Below are 13513 nucleotides of genomic sequence, written 5' to 3' on the forward strand. Positions count from 1 at the left end.
AAATGCGGCACCATACATGCCCGAGCCCAGCATGTGCTACCGCAACCCTCGGTCCGATCAGGTCTTAGACTGGGAATGAACTCTGTATGCTTAGACTGGGAATGAACTCCGTATGCCTAAGTTAACCCACGAAACGAGTGTGCAGGCACTCAGTCGGCCAGAGGGGCGTGATGCGCAAGATGGGGATCAACCGGGTCCCCCTCTACATGCTGCCGATCCTGCTGCCGCAACCCTTGATCTGGTCTGATCTTAGACTTGGAATGAACTTTGTATATCTAAGCGAACCGACGAAACGAGCGGGCGGGCGAGCGGGCGGGCACTATGCCGATTAGAGACACGGGATGTGCTAGCCAGGGATCGATAGGGTGGTTGGTGGGTTTAGGCACATCTTCATATTTCTGCATGCCAATGCCATTTTTATGGCTTGTAAATTCATACAATGGTCCCTTAAGCCTTCACGTGAAGTTTCATGGCAAGACGACTCGTTTTCTATTTTTCACGATTTTCGAAACTTTTTGCCGTTAGGGATTTTTTAAAATTTTTTCGAAAGGAGTTTTGCCCAAAACTTGGTAGACGTGATCCTTGTATTTTTTTTGGTAAGCATAAAATAATTCAGCTAAAAAATCGAAGTGTACAAGATTTTGTGACCATTTGAAAAAAGTGTCCCCATTTCAGACACTTTAATGGCTACTGGCAGCAAACCTGTAAATTCTCAAATGCTCTTTAAGGGGGTGTGATTTCCCGAGGTTTGATGAGGGATAGGGGACCAACATAAGAGCCAAGTACCAACACCCATTGCACATCATGTGCGCACACCCCCTCCGGCCCCCCAATCGTCGGTACCCCAGGTGCCGCCGGTTAGGTTCTCTGACGATGGTGCCCCGGTGAAGAAAAATACGGCACCAGCACATGCCCGAGCTCAACATGTGTTGCCGTAACTCTCAGTTCACTCCGATCTTAGATTGGGAATGAGCTCCGTATGCTTAGACTGGGAATGAACTCCGTATGCCTAAGTCAACCCACGAAATGAGCGTGCGGCCGCTCAGCCGGGCAGAGGGGTGGGATGCGAAAGTCGGGGATCGGCCGGGCCCCCTCTACGTGCTACCGATCCTACTGCTGCAACCCTCGATCCGGTCTGATCTTAGACTGGGAATGGACTTCATATGCCTAAGCCAACCGACAAAATGAGCAGGCAGGCGGGCACTACACCGGCCAAAGAGACGGGATGCGCAAGCCATGGATCGATAGAGTGGTAGGTGGGTTTAGGCACATCTTAATATTTCTACGTGCCAATGCCATTTTTATGGCTTGTAAATTCATATAGTGGTCCCTTAAGCCTTCTCGTAAAGGTTCATGGCAAGACGACTCGTTTTCTATTTTTAGCAATTTTTGAAACTTTTTGCGATTCAGGATTTTTTAAAATTTTTTTGGAAGGTGTTTTGGCCCCAATCTAGGTAGACATGATCCTTGTTTTTTTTTTGGCATGCATGAAAAACTTCAGCTAAAAACTCGAAGTATACAAGATTTTGTGACCATTTGAAAAAAGTGTCCTCATTTCGGACACTTTAATGGCTACTGGCAGCAAACCTGTAAAATCTCAAATGCTCTTTAAGTGGGTGTGAGTTCTCGAGGTTTGATGATGGATAGGGGGCCAATATAAGGGCCAAGTACCAGCACCCATTGCACATCATGTGCGCACACCACCGACCCCCCCGATCATTGGAACCCCAATGCCGCCGGTCAGGTTCTCCAGCGATGGTGCCCCGGTGAAGAGAAATACGGCACTAGCACAAGCTCGAGCCCAGCATGTACTACCGCAACCCTCGTTCCGGCTCGATCTTAGACTGGGAATGAACTCCGTATGCTTAGTCTGGGAATGAACTCTGTATGCCTAAGTCAACCTACGAAACGAGTTTACGGGTGCTCAGCCGGCCAGATGGGCGGGATGCGCAAGCCGGGGATTGGTCGGGTCTCCCTCTATGTGCAGATGATCCTGCTGCCACAACCCTCAGTCCGGTCCAATCTTAGACTGGGAATGAACTCTGTATGCCTAAGCCAACCGACGAAACAAGCGGGCGTGCGGGCACTACACCGGTTAGAGAGACGGGATGCGCAAGCCGTGGATCGATAGGGTGGTAGGTGGGTTTAGGCACATCTTCATATTTCTGCATGCCAATGCCATTTTTGTATCTTGTAAATTCATACAACGGTCCCTTAAGCCTTCACGTAAAGTTTCATGGCAAGACAACTCGTTTTCTATTTTTAATGATTTTGGAAAACTTTTTGCGGTCCGGGATTTTTAAAAATTTTTTTGGAAGGACTTTTGGCCCCAATCTTGGTAGACATGATCCTTGTATTTTTGTTGGCATGCATAAAAAAATTCAGCTAAAAACTCGAAGTGTACAAGATTTTGTGTCCATTTGAAAAAAGTGTCCTCATTTCAGACACTTTAATGGCTACTGGCAGCAAACCTGCAAAATATCAAATGCTCTTTAAGGGGGTGTGAGTTGTTGAGGTTTGATGGGGGATAGGGGGCCAATATAAGGGCCAAGTACCAGCACCCATCGTACAACATGTGTGCACACCCCCCCGACCCCCCCGATCGTCGAAACCCTAATGCCGTCGGTCAGGCTCTCCGACGATGCTCCGGCGATGGTGCCCCGATGAAGAAAAATGCAGCACCAGCACATGCCCGAGCCCAGCATGTGCTGCCGCAACCCTCGGTCCAGTCTAATTTTAGACTGGGAATGAACTCTGTATGCTTAAACTGGAAATGAACTCTGTATGCCTAAGTCAACCCACGAAACGAGTTTATGGCTACTGGCAGCAAACCTGTAAAATCTAAAATGCTCTTTAAGGGGGTGTGAGTTCTTGAGGTTTGATGAGGGATAGGGGGCCAATATAACGGCCAAGTACCAGCACCCATCGCACATCATATGCGCACACCCGCCGGCCCCCCCGATCGTCGAAACCCCAATTCCACCGATCAGGTTCCCCGGCGTTGCTCCGGTGATGGTGCCTCGACGAAGAAAAATATGGCACCAGCACATGCCTGAGCCCAGCATGTGCTGTCACAACCCTCGATCAAGTCTGATCTTACACTAGGAATGAACTCCGTATGCTTAGACTGGGAATGAACTCCGTATGCCTAAGTCAACACACGAAACGACCGTACGGGCGCTCAGCCGGCCAGAGGGGCGGGATGCGCATGCCAGGGATCGACCGAGTCCCCCTCTGTGCACTACGCCGGCCAGAGAGACGGGATGCGCACGCCGTGGATCGGTAGGGTGGTAGGTGGGTTTAGGCACATCTTCATATTTCTACGTGCCAATGCCATTTTATGGCTTGTAAATTCATACAATGGTCCCTTAAGCCTTCACGTGAAGTTTCATGGCAAGACGACTGGTTTTTTATTTTTCACGATTTTCAAAAATTTTTACGGTTGAAGATTTTTTAAAATTTTTTCGAAAGGAGTTTTGACCCCAAACTTGGTAGACATGATCCTTGTATTTTTTTTGGCATGCATAAAAAAATTCAACTAAAAACTCGAACTGTACAAGATTTTGTGACCATTTGAAAAAAGTGTCCCCATTTCAGACACTTTAATTGCTACTGGTAGCAAACCTGTAAAATCTCAAATGCTCTTTAAGGGGGTGTGAGTTCTCGAGGTTTGATGAGGGATAAGGGGCCAATATAAGAGCCAAGTACTAGCAGCCATCGCACATCATTTGTGCACACCCCCTGGCCCCCTCGATCACCAGAACCCCAATGTCGCCGGTCAGGATCTCCGGCAATGCTCCGACGATGGTGCCCCGGTGAAGAAAAATGCAGCACCAGCACATGCACGAGCCCAGCATGTGCTATCGTAACCCTCAGTCCAGTTCGATCTTAGACTGGGAATGAACTCCATATGCTTAGACTGGGAATGAACTCCATATGCTTAAATCAACCCACGAAACGAGCGTGCAGGCGCTCAGTTGGCGAAAGGGGCGGGATACGCAAGCCGGGTGTCATGGACTAAGCTTTCTCTCAACAAGCACTAGCCCGTATGGCACTTGAATAGACACTTCCACCCAAGTCAGCCTTCAATAGATCAATATCTGAACAAATAACCATAAACCGTGGTTAGTCTCAAGCATTCACAATAAGGCACAATATATCGAGGTCAATCTCAAGTATACACAAACAACAAGGCACATTCACATCGAGAAAGAAAGAAATGCATCGAGGCAACAATCGGGCATTCAATCAGGGTGAATTTTATTATAAACGAGAATCATACATCGGGACCTCCCACCATCACCAAGGCCAGGGGGCAGCCCTTGGTGGGTGGCCTAAGCTCGCATAGCACCCGGTGAGACAGCCCAACACTACGCTGCCGGCTCACCCCCCCTAAAGAGCCTTAGAACTTTTAGAGCTATGCTACCAATAACCGTTACAATGTTTAAAATGGGGACACTTTTCCTAGCACAAGGGATCTACCCGGCCATGGCCCTATACATGGGTGGCTTATGGCAACCTAAGTCCCGGTCATGGCCCTATACAAGGGTGGCTCATAACATCCTCCCCCACCTATTCTATCGATGTCCTCGTCGACTTGCTGGCTTGAAATTCTTCAATCTTCCTTTGAAATCTCTGGAGGTCATGTTCTCTCTCCCAGCTGGTTTCTTCTAGTCCTAAGCCCTCCCACTTCACTAAGTGTTCTCGAACTAGTCTTCGAGATATCTTGGTTTCCCTGTCAGCTAAGATCTCTTCGACTCGAAGCTCTGAGGGTGGCTTCATGGTGATGGCAGCTCTGGTTGGCTCCCTTCAACTAATATCTGTAAGATCTGCATGGAAAGGCTTCAAGTTGCTTACATGAAATACTGGGTGCACTTTTATCCACTTCGGTGGGTCGATTTTGTAAGAAGCGTTCCCCACCTTGGAAATGACCCTTACTGGACCTTTATATTTGTGCACCAGTCTACGATCTCTCTTTCTTAAGAACCTAGTTTGTTTTAGAACTAGTCGAACCAGAACCAAATCACCAACTTGGAATTGCTGAGCTCTGTGATTCTTGTCTGCCCATTTTTTCATCCGTTTTGATGCTTTCTCTAGGTAAGCTTGTGCAATCTCTATGTTTTGTTTCCACTCCTTGCTGAAGTTGAAAGCTCTCGGATTCTTTCCTCCATATTGTTCCAAGAAAGTATGAGGTAGCCTTGGTAGTTGTCCAGTGACCACCTCAAATGGGCTCTTGTTAGTGGAAGAGCTCTTGTTGGAATTAAAGCAGAGTTGAGTAACGTCCAACAATGAAGGCCAGTCCTTTTGGTTGGCTTGGACAAAGTGCCTCAAATATTCCTCCAACAATCCATTGAAACATTCCGTTTGGCCATCTGTCTGAGGATGGTAGCTCAAAGAGATGTTGAGTTGGGACCCCAAAATCTTGAAAAGTTCCCTCCAAAAAGACCCCGTGAATCTCAGATATCTATCACTGACGATGTTTTGAGAGAGGCCCCAATATTTGACCACCTGTTTGAACAATAGTCGAGCTGTGTCTTCTGCTGTACAATACTTATGAGCGGGGATGAATGTGGCATACTTGGAGAACCGGTCAATTACCACCAAGATAGTTCCAAGATCCCCAACCTTGGGTAGGCTCGAAATGAAATCAAGGGAAATGCTTTCCCACGGTTTGGTAGGTACCGATAATGGTTCCAATATGCCCGCAGGTTTTCTCTTTTCGACTTTGTCTTGTTGGTAAATGAGGTAAGTCTTCGTGTAGTCCATCACATCTTGTCGCATGTGGGGCCAATAGTATCCTTGTTTCAGTAACGCTAAAGTGCATTGCCAGCCTGGGTGTCCCGCCCATGGGGTGTCATGGCATTCCCTCATCAGCATCTGTCTCAGCCCTCCTGCTCTCGACACAAACACTCGAGGCCCCTTGGTCCACAAGACACCATTTTCTTGCCAGAAGTATTTGGACTTCCCTTCTTCCACTAGCTTCAAGATGGCACAGGCTTGTGGGTCCTTCCCTAGATGATCTCCAATCAACTTATGAATGTCCGTAGTGGCTCTACTAGTTGCCATTGGGGCCATTCTTCTGAGGGCCACCAACTCTGGTCGCCTGCTCAATGCATCTGCCACTTGATTGGTTTTTCCAGCGGTATGCTCAAGGTGAAAGTTGAACTCTGCTAAAAATTCCTGCCACCTAGCTTGTTTCGCCGTAAGCCTTGGTTGGGTGAGAAAGTGGCTAACGGCTGCATTGTCCGTCTTTACGACAAAGTGTGAACCCAACAAGTAATGTCGCCAAGCCTTCAAGCAATGAACCACCGCCAGGAGCTCTTTTTCCTTGGCCGTATATTTTCTCTCCGCTTCGCTTAGCTTCCTACTTTCAAATGCTATCGGGTGATGTTGTTATAAAAGCATACCTCCAATAGCAAAATATGATGCATCCATCTGAACTTCAAAAGGCTTTTCAATATCGGGGAGAGCTAAGATGGGATCTTTCATAATAGCATCTTTCAATCTCTCAAAGGCCTCTTGGCACTCGTTGGCCCAACACCATTTATGCTCCTTCTTTAATAACTCCGTGAGGGTCGTGGTCTTGTGAGAGTACCCTTCTACAAACCTTCTATAATAGTTGGCTAGTCCCAAAAATGAGTGGAGTTCACTAACATTCTTTGGTGTTGTCCATTCCTTGATGGCCCTAACCTTTTTCATGTCTATTCGAATGTGGCCACGTTCGACAATGTGACCGAGGAAGTGGATTTGGGTCTGAGCAAACTCGCATTTCTCCCTTTTTACATATAACCGGTGGTTCTGCAGCCTTTTAAATACCCGATGCAGGTGTTCTTGATGTTCTTCCAAGGTGGAGCTGTACACTACTATATCGTCTAAATAAATGACTACAAATTTGTCAAGTAATCATGGAACACCTGATTCATCAATGTACAAAATGTAGCAGGAGCATTGGTTAGTCCAAAGGGCATAACAAGAAATTCAAATGCGCCATACCGTGTTACACAAGTGGTCTTTGGCTCATCTCCCTCAATGATTCTGACCTGATGGTATCCAGATCTCAGGTCCAGTTTGGAGAAGTACTTGGCCCGGCTCAATTGATCAAATAAGTCTGCTATAAGCAGGATAGGATATTTGTTTCTTACGGTGACTTTGTTCAGGGCCTTGTAGTCAACACATAAGCGCAAACTCCCATCATGCTTCTTCTGGAATAACACTGGCGCTCCGAAAGGAGCCTTTGATGGTCGGATGAACCCGGCTTGTAGAAGCTCATCTAACTGTTTTCTCAGCTCGACCAACTCTGGCGGGGCCATGCGATAGGGAGCTCTAGCAGGGGGTTTTGCTCCTGGAAGGAGCTCAATTTTGTGGTCCACTATTCGTCAAGGGGGTAGAACCTTGGGCAACATCTCTGGCATCACCTCTTTGAATTCTTCCAACATTCTTTTCACGCCATCGGGTATTGGTTCTACTTTCGACCCTTCTTTATAGATCGGCATGGCCACAAAAGAGGGTTCCCTTCTCTTTACCCCTTTCTTGAATTGCAAAGCCGAAATCATTTTCTTCCCACTCTTTGGCAAGATATTGGCTGGCACCACACATGGGTGTTCCCCTAAAAACAACAAGCAGCTAGCAGCGGGGATAGGGATCACCTGAGCCAACGTCATGAAGTCCAATCTGAGAATGACATCAAAGTCATCCATAGGGGAGACTGTGAAGTCTACCTTCCCTTCCCATGGCCCCAATCGGGTTGTCACACTTTTGGAGCTTCCACTGATCGCAAAGGCTAGCGAATTGACCGCCTTCATTCGTCCGTAGTCTTTACTAATCTGTAGACCACACCTTTTTGCTTCTTCCAGTGTGATGAAAGTGTCTGTTGCACCCTTATCCACCATGGCCTTGGTGGCTTTCCCATTGATCGTCAAATTCACATACATCAAGCCTCTACTTTGCTCTTTCTTTATAGTGTTCAATTGGGTGCGGAGGGCACTGAGGAACCTTATTGAGCCCATCCTGGCTGGCTCCTCTTCAGCTTCTTCAACGCTCTCTGGTACTTTTTTAGACTCTTGAGATGAGGTCCTTAAGGCATTAAGGGCTCCTCGATGCGGGCATTCAGCCACTTGATACGGCCCCTTGCAAAGAAAGCAAGCTAGCGGTTGCCTAGGCTTGAAAATCCCTGTGTTGTTTGTCTTGGGCTGGGTGCTATCTCGACCCAAGGACCTCCTGTCTGATCCCCCACCGAACGGTCGGTCCAACCTAGTTATCTTTCCCCCACTCCTAAAGTTACAGCTATTGCCCGTTGATGGAGGATTTTTCCATTTTAAGGAGCCATCATTGTAATCATGAAGACGTTCCGCTGTAGCCATGGCCGTGGCCACATCTTGCACTTTCTGCCTTTGTAGTTCTGTCCTCGCCCAAGGCTTGAGGCCCTCAAGAAAATAGAACATCTTGTCCTTTTTGGACATGTCCCGAATATCCAGCATCATGGTAAAAAAGTTCCTTATGAACTCTCACACCATTTCGGTTTGCACCAACTCTCGAAGTCTCCTTCAAGCCATATACTCCACATTCTTCGAAAAAAATTGGTTTTTCAGTTTTCGCTTCAGATCCGTCCAAGTCTTAATCAGGCACTCATCATCGACAAACTTGGAGCGCCACCACAGCTTGGCATCCCCTACGAGGTACATCGACGCCATTGTCACCTTGTCTTCCTCTGAACTTGTGCGTACAGCTCGAAAGTATTGTTCCATGTCAAACAAGAAATTTTCAAGTTCCTTAGCATCCCTTGCCCTCTCATAGCATCGAGGCTCTGACACCTTGGGCCTTTATCCCCTGTCCATCGAGCTTGAACCTGATCTAGCCACAGCCATTTATAGGATGCTCACCTAGGCCCTGAGCTCCTCAAACTCCTTTTGGAGAATGTTCAAGGCATCTCTAGCCTCTTCGCTCACATTGTGGAGAGTATCGGACAACTCCCGTTGGGTTGTCTCGATCTCCCTCACTCGGTCTTTCGTCACCATATGAGTTTTCATTGCGGCCACCGCGGCCTCAAGTTCTTCAATTCTCTGTTGATAATCCGATCCACCACTTGTGGCCATCTTATCCATTTTTCTAGCACTTCTCAACCGTGCTCTAATACCACGTGTCACGGACTAAGCTTTCTCTCAACAAGTACTAGCCCGTGTGGCACTTGAATGGACGCTTCCACCCAAGTCAACCTTCAATAGATCGATATCTGAACAAATAACCATAAACCATGGTTAGTCTCAAGCATTCACAATAAGGCACAATATATCGAGGTCAATATCAAGCATACACAAACAACAAGGCACATTCTCATCGAGAAAGAAAGAAACGCATCGAGGCAACAATCGGGCATTCAATCAGGGTGAATTTTATTATAAATGGGAATCATACATCGGGACCTCCCACCATCACCAGGGCCAGGGGGGCAGCCCTTGGTGGGTGGCCTAAGCTCGCATAGCACCCGGTGAGACAGCCCAACACTATGCTGTCGGCTCACCCCCCTAAAGAGCCTTAGAACTTTTAGAGCTATGCTACCAGTAACCGTTACAATGTTTGAAATGGGGACACTTTTCCTAGCACAAGGGATCTACCCGGCCATGGCCCTATACATGGGTGGCTCATGGCAACCTAAGTCCCGGTCATGGCCCTATACAAGGGTGGCTCATGACACCGGGGATCGGCTGGGTCCCCCTCTACGTGCTGTCGATACTGCTATCGCAACCCTCGGTCTGATCCGATCTTAAACTGGGAATGAACTCTGTATGCCTAAGCCAACCGACCAAACGAACGGGCGGACGGGCACTACGCTGGCCAGAGAGACGGGATGCGCAAGCCGTGGATCGATAGGGTGGTAGGTGGGTTTAGGCACATCATCATATTTCTATGTGCCAATGCCATTTTTATGGCTTCTAAATTCATACAATGGTCTCTTAAGCCTTCACGTTAAGTTTCATGGCAAGACGACTAGTTTTTTATTTTCCACGATTTTTAAAACTTTTTACGGTTCGAGATTTTTTAAAATTTTTTGGAAGGAGTTTTGGCCCCAAACTTGGTTGACGTGATCCTTGTATTTTTGTTGGCATGTACAAAAAAATTCAGCTAAAAACTCACGGTGTACAAGATTTTGTGACCATTTGAAAAAAGTGTCCCCATTTCAGACACTTTAATGGCTACTGGCAGTAAACCTGTAAAATCTGAAATGCTCTTTAAGGGGGTGTGAGTTCTCAAGGTTTGATGAGGGATAGGGGCCCAATATAAGTGCCAAGTACCAGCACCCATCACACATCATGTGCGCACACCCCCCGGTACCCCCGATAGCCGAAACCCCAAAGCCGTCGGTTAGGTTCTCTAGTGATGGTGCCCCGACGAAGAGAAATGCGGCACCAGCACATGCCCGAGCCCAGCATGTGCTGCCGTAACCCTCGGTCTAGTTCGATCTTAGACTGGGAATGAACTCCATATCCTTAGACTGGGAATGAACTCCGTGTGCCTAAGTCAACCCATAAAACGAGCGTGCGGGCACTCAGCCGGCAGAGGGGCGGGATGCGTAAGCCGGGGATCGGCCGAGTCCCCCTCTGCGTGCTACCGATCTTGCTGCTGCAACCGTTGGTCCAGTGTGATCTTATACTGGGAATGAACTCTGTATGCCGAAGCCAACCGACAAAATAAGCGGGCGGGCAGGCGGGCGGGCACTATGCCAGCCAGAGAGACGGGATGCGCAAGCCATGGATCGATAGGGTGGTAGGTGGGTTTAGGCACATCTTCATAATTCTGCATGCAATGCCTTTTTTATGGCTTGTAAATTCAAACAATGGTCCCTTAAGCCTTAACGTGAAGTTTCATGGCAAGACGACTCATTTTCTATTTTTCATGATTTTCAAAACTTTTTACGGTTTGGGATTTTTTAAAATTTTTTCGGAAGGATTTTTGGCCCCAAACTTGTTAGACGGGATCCTTGTATTTTTTTTGGCATGCACAAAAAAATTCAGCTAAAAACTCAAAGTGTACAAGATTTTTTTTGGCATGTGTTAGACGGGTTCCCCTCTGCATGCTGCCAATCCTGCTGCCGCAACCCTCAGTTCGGTATGATCTTAGACTAGGAATGAATTTCGTAAGCCTAAGCCAACCGACGAAACAAGCGGGCGGACGGACGGGCGGGCACTTCACCGGCTAGAGAGACGGGATGCGCAAGCCGTGGATCGATAGGGTGGTAGATGGGTTTAGGCACATCATCATATTTCTACGTGCCAATGCCATTTTTATGGCTTCTAAATTCATACAATGGTCCCTTAAGCCTTCACGTGAAGTTTGATGGCAAGACGACTCATTTTCTTTTTTCCATGATTTTTGAAACTTTTTACGGTTCGAGATTTTTTAAAATTTTTTCGGAAGGAGTTTTGGCCCCAAACTTGGTTGATCTGATCCTTGTATTTTTGTTGGCATGCATAAAAAAATTCAGCTAAAAACTCACAGTGTACAAGATTTTGTTACCATTTGAAAAAAGTGTCCCCATTTCAGACACTTTAATGGCTACTGGCAGCAAACCTATAAAATCTGAAATGCTCTTTAAGGAGGTGTGAGTTCTCGAGGTTTGATGAGGGATAGAGAGCCAATATAAGGGCCAAGTACCAGCAACCATCACACATCATGTGCGCACACCCCCCCGGCACCCCCGATCGCGCAAAACCCGAGTGCCGCAGGTCAGGTTCTGTGGCGGTGGTGCCCCGACGAAGAAAAATGTGGCACCAGCACTTGCCCGAGCCCAGCATGTGCTGCCACAACCCTTGGTCCGGTCTGATCTTGGACTGCCCAGCATGTGCTACCGCAACCCTCGATCCGGTCCGATCTTAGACTGGGAATGAACTCCATATGCCTACACTGGGAATGAACTCCATATCCCTAAGTCAACCCACAAAACAAGCGTGCCGGGGCTCAGCCGGCCAAAGGGGTGGGATGCGTAAGCCGGGGATCAGTTGGGTCTCCCTCTGTGTGCTTTCGATCCTACTGCAGTAACCCTCGATCCGGTGCGATCTTAGACTGGGAATGAACTCTGTATGCCTAAGCCAACCGACGAAACGAGCGGGCGGGCGAGCGGGTGGGCACTACGTCGGCCAGAGAGACGGGATGCGCAAGCCGTGGATCGATAGGGTGGTAGGTGGGTTTAGGCACATCTTCATATTTCTGCGTGCCAATACCATTTTTATGGCTTGTAAATTCAAACAATGGTCCCTCAAGCCTTCATGTGAAGTTTCATGGTAAGACTACTCGTTTTCTATTTTTCACGATTTTCAAAACTTTTTACGGTTCAGGATATTTTAAAATTTTTTCGGAAGGAGTTTTGGTCCCAAACTTGGTAGATGGGATCCTTGTATTATTGTTGGCATGCAAAAAAAAATTCAGCTAAAAACTCAAAGTGTTCAAGATTTTGTGACCATTTGAAAAAAGTGTCCCCATTTCAGACACTTTAATGGCTACTGGTAGCAAACCTGTAAAATCTCAAATGCTCTTTAAGGGGGTGTGAGTTCTCGAGGTTTGATGAGGGATAGGGGGCCAATATAAGGGCCAAGTACCAGCACCCATCACACATCATGTGCACACACCCCCCCGATCACCGGAACGCCAATGCCACCAGTCAGGTTCTCCGGTGATGGTGCCCCGACGAAGAAAAATGCAGCACCAGGACATGCCCGAGCCTAGTATGTGCTGCCGTAACCCTCGATCTGGTCTGATCTTATACTGGGAATGAACTCTGTATGCCTAAGTCAACAAACGAAACAAGCATGCGGGCACTCAGTCGGCCAGAAGGGCGGGATACGTAAGCCGAGGATCGATCGGGTCCCCCTCTACGTGCTGTCGATCCTACTACCGTAACACTTAGTCCGATCCGATCCTAGATTGGGAATGAACTCCGTATGCCTAAGCCAACTGACGAAACGAGCGGGCGGGCGGTTGGGCACTGCGTCAGCCAGAGAGACGGGATGCGCAAGCCGTGGATCGATAGGGTGGTAGGTGGGTTTAGGCACATCTTCATATTTTCTGAGTGCCAATGCCATTTTTATGGCTTGTAAATTCATACAATGGTCCCTTAAACCTTCACGTGATGTTTCATGGCAAGACGACTCATTTTCTATTTTTCACGATTTTTGAAACTTTTTGCGATTCAGGATTTTTTAAAATTTTTTCAGAAGTAGTTTTCTTCCCGAACTTGGTAGACGTGATCCTTGTATTTTTGTTGGCATGGACAAAAATATTCAGCTAAAAACTTAAAGTGTACAAGATTCTGTGGCCACTTAAAAAAAGTGTCCCCATTTCAGAAACTTTAATGGCTACTGGAAGCAAACTTGTAAAATCTCAAATGCTCTTTAAGGGGGTGTGAGTTCTCGATTTTTTATGAGGGATAGGGGGCCAATATAATGGCCAAGTACCATACCCATCGCACATCAAGTGCGCACACCCACCCTCGGCCCCCCCGATCGCCCGAACCCCAATGTCA

This window comes from Durio zibethinus, chromosome 1 (assembly GCF_047325235.1).
Source record: "Durio zibethinus cultivar Kanyao isolate XHJ-2024 chromosome 1, ASM4732523v1, whole genome shotgun sequence".
Taxonomy (NCBI): Eukaryota; Viridiplantae; Streptophyta; class Magnoliopsida; order Malvales; family Malvaceae; genus Durio; species Durio zibethinus.